Below are 4,353 nucleotides of genomic sequence, written 5' to 3' on the forward strand. Positions count from 1 at the left end.
TCGCCCTGAGGCGGTCGTTGAGGGGGAGATGCAGTCTGCGGCTCCTGAGGACGAAGCTCCTGAGACCTCGGAAATCTAGCATGATGCGGAGCCAGATTGCTCTTCCCAGCTTGGCGCTCCTGAGGTCGACCGCCAAGGTGCCTCTCCAGCCGCGCCCCGCGCTGGCCTCCATGTCCAACGCCTTGGCCGGTTCTGCGTGGACTTCACTGCGCTCCATAAGAGATAGGAGTCTTCGAGCTGCAGTGGTGGCACCATCCGGCCGTTGAAGCATAGGAAGTACATCCCCATAGATGGGTAAGTACCTTATCCTTGTTATTCCCCAATCGATGCTTCCCTTCCTGCCAAGCCCGCAGAGTCTCCCGAGAAGCAGCCTCCTCTGGCTTTGCCTTCATCGCTAGCCTTGAGCACCCCAAGCCTGCACGACGCCCCTGGCGCGGGGTCAGCCGGAGAAGCAAGCCTATCTGCAAGGTGCCTTGAGCCCATGCCCTTGCCGCCTTTCCTTCGCAACACTGCCTGGAGCACGGCCAGCCTACCCAGGGCTCCTCCTCTGGTCGTGGACGGCAGCTGGTTGGCATCAATCCTGAGGTCCTCTTCAAGTGGCGAGCCTGCGCCAGTCCCGGTCCCTTGCGGGGCCTGGCCAAACCGTGGGGGCACCAGCCCCCAGCCCCCTGCCGAGAGGGGCCGAATCGCTTCGGATCACGCCGACAGCGCCCGCGACGGGGGACGACATCAGCCGCACGCTCAAGTTTGCGCGCGAATGAAGCGTCACCCGCCACGAGTTCTTCCAAAAGGCGATGGACGCGATGGGCTAGCTTGGTGGAGAACTTGCGGATGTAGACGCACGCCTTGAAGCCGAGAGCCTACGGTTGATCGAGGAGCGGCATAAACTGAAGGTGGCCATCAACCTCGGGTGCCACCAGCGCGAGCTTGACAACGTGACGGCTGAGGCATCCCTTGCGACCTCGCGTGAGGCCTGCTCCCGAGCTTTGGAGGAGGCCCGGGAAGTAGATCGTTGTCGCGAAATTGCAGAGAAGTGTCTGTGGGAGCTCCAAGCCTGGAGCACTTCCTTGGAGCGGCAAGTGGAGGCGCGCCAAGCCGCCCTTGCGTCGCTTAGGGGGACGCTTGTTGAGGAGGGGGAGGTCCTGAAGCGTGAGGAAGCACTGACATTGGAGGCCGCAGAGCGTAGTCTTGAGCTTGAGCAGTTGGAGACGAGGGAGAGCCTAGTTGCCCAAGCGGAGGACGCCGTTGGCGCACACGAGGCACGGGTCCAGGAGGAGGTTGACCGCCGCGTGGCCGAGTCTCACGCAGATCTTGCGAGTAGGCATAACCTGAAGCTGAAACTGGTTGAAACCGAGGTTGCGGGCACGACTGCTGCCTCAGGTCCAGGCTAACTGAAGCGGAACGGCGCACGGAGGCCGCCGCAGCCGCCCTGGTCTCGACGCAGGCCGAGCTGGTCTCTGCTCGTGCCTAGCTGCTTCCTCTTTAGCAGCGGGTTGCCGACGCCGAGTCCATCGCGCAGCAGAACAGAGATGAAGTGCTTCAACGGCGGAGGTTGGAGCGCGTGCACACCCCCATGCTCCAGGACCTCAGGAACAGGTCCAACGTGGCCCTGGGCAACATCTGTGACGAGAACGCCCTGCATCCCCACGCGACCGACTACGCCGGTCATGTCCGCTTCTTTACTGACGTGGTGACGCGCTTGGAGAACCGCTCCGAGAGAGCTCACCAGCTTGTTGAGGAGAGGAGCCGCAGCCTGCTCGGGCGCGCGTTTTCCCGCGTCTTCAGCCATCTTCAGAACACCTACCACGACTTTGATTTTGACGCCATCATCGCCCCGGTGGCTGAGGCCATCCGGGGCAACCTAGCATGGTGGGTGGAGGATAACGTGGATGCGCTTGTTAGGGCCTTTGCTTCCGACGACGATGGGGTGGTAGTTGCGGCGGACGAAGGCGACGTGCTCGGCGATAGTGACGGTGGTGCCGGTGATGGTGATGGCGATGCCAGTGGCAGCGACAGCGGCGCCAGTGATGCATCTGGAGGCGACCCAGGGGACGCGATGAGCGATATGTCTGACTGATCCCGTGTTTCTCTGTTGTTTATCCTGCATATAGAAGCTCGGGCATGGCCCCAGATGTTGTAAGTGCATTTTGGGAGGGGACGCCCCTCATGTAAAAAGATTGCCGTCTCTATGCTTATAGGGCCAATGCTGAATATGTGAGCCTACGGGCCCTGCGGCGAGCTTGCTGTTGTAATTTACCTTTAGCCCGGACAAGTCCTGAATCGGCTCGTGAGGTCGTGAGTTTCTAGGGATCCCCTGAGGGACCTGCCAACCCGGTCTAGAGGGCCTCGTGAGAGCATGTGCTGGCCGTAGTATGGCATGCGTGCAACATACATGCGCTTCGCCCAGCCCCGCCCGCGAGGGGCTTGCGAGGGGGAGGCAGCCGGTGCGAACTCCAAATTAAGGCAGGAACCAGAATGCAAGAAATCATACGAACGAGAAAATTCACCCTCCCCGCACACACAAATTAAAATTCAACTCCAACTTAAATCCGAAGCAAGGAAGCATGACTACAGAAAGGGAGTCAAAAAGCAAATGGCCGCATCCGGCACCTAGTCTAGTCTTCATGTCTTCTCACCAGCACGGAGCTAAGTGCTGCCACTGGGCATGGGAGGGAGCCCCCGAGGCTCGAGGGCAGCACTCCTGAGGCTCCGGGGCATGTACAACCCCACTCATTCTTATGTGAGAGTGTCACGGGCGGCGAGCTTCACAGGCGTGAGCCTTACTTCATATCACCAAACGAGGGCCCTGACGGTGTCCTGGACTAGGGGGTACTCACCACGTCGTCTCCCGATCAGTTGGATTGGGCCGAGGACCCCCATGGCCGTATACTTATGGACCAGTTCGGAAAACCCCTGCCGCATACAAGGAAGACTCCACAAGACTTGGCGCCCAAGACAAGGACTCTCCTAAACCATAGGCCTCTGGTGTCTTATATAAACTGAGGCCAGGCTAGTCAATAGACAATCTCATATTCATTACTACAATCTCGTGGTAGATACATGTACTATGTACTACACCCATATGAATACAATCAAAAGCAGCATGTAGGGTATTATCTCATCAAGAGAGCCCGAAGCTGGGTAAACCCCCGTGTCCATGTTACCATCGCCCCAAGACACCTAGCTTAGGACCCCTACTACGAGATACGCCGGATATTGAACCGACATTGGTGCTTTCATTGAGAGCCTGTTGGGTGATCGTCGCTGATCGATGGGATGATCAGGTGATATTTTTTCAATCAGATCTATTCTATATGATTTTTCTTTCCTGCAAAATTGTTGCTGTGTCGTGCTATCTGTTTGCAGTCAGATCGGATCACAAAATTCTCAGCAGCAGCGGTTGTATCCGTCGTCTAGTGATAAATCTGATCCGAACTACCTTTGCATGCCGTAAAGGATCTAATGAAACAAGCTTGTAAACCAGCAGCGTAAACTTGGCAGATTCGCTACATGGGCCAACAAAAAACATGATCTAGGCGCCGGCTGCCCAACCGAGGAGACCACGTAGAGCGTACTGCCCATGCAGATCTGTCTAGGGTGGGCCAGCCAACAGGAGCTCACATCGGTGGCAGCACAGGAAGATTCCATCCTCCTTCCTCCTTATTATTTAATTAAGTTGTACTTAATGGTTTGCCTTTCATGATCTACGCCCTCACGTGCTACTACTAGTTGGCTTTAGCTTTGCTATACTCTTTTTTTTAAACGAGGCAAAAGATTTGCCATTTTCATTAATTAAGAAGGAGTGAGAATTGCCCGGTTAATTGACGGAAAACCGGGCTAAAACCGATACAATTCAACCCACATAAAATGGGTACCACCGGCCAACCTGGCCACCGACATGGGATCACAAAGCTACAGAGAGGAAAAGGCATCCGCCGAGCAGTCGCAAGCATCATCGTCATCACCGGCTACCTCTGAACGGGCGACTCCAACTTCACCGTAGACCTTCATCGTCAAAGCCAACCCGCAAACAGCTGCACAGAAACCATGACGGCACATGCCAACAGAAGGCCATACACGTGAACAACCGACAGCTCTGACTCTGACGACGATCATCACAAGGGAAATATGCAGGACTTGCACCGACCGTGCCCTAAAGAGAACATCGGACACGCTGGTTAGATCCGACTACCGAAGCCCGAGCCGCGACCAGAGTTCCTCTCGACGCCATCATCGTTGCCAAACAGAAATCAGCGCCCCCGAAAAGGCCGCCTCAGCAAACTATGCGGCGAAGATGCCGCAAACCACGCGGCGAAGATGCCGCAAACCACGCGGCGAAGATGCCGCAACCCA

The sequence above is a fragment of the Triticum aestivum genome, chromosome 3B (genome assembly GCF_018294505.1).
Source record: "Triticum aestivum cultivar Chinese Spring chromosome 3B, IWGSC CS RefSeq v2.1, whole genome shotgun sequence".
In the NCBI taxonomy this organism is placed as follows: Eukaryota; Viridiplantae; Streptophyta; class Magnoliopsida; order Poales; family Poaceae; genus Triticum; species Triticum aestivum.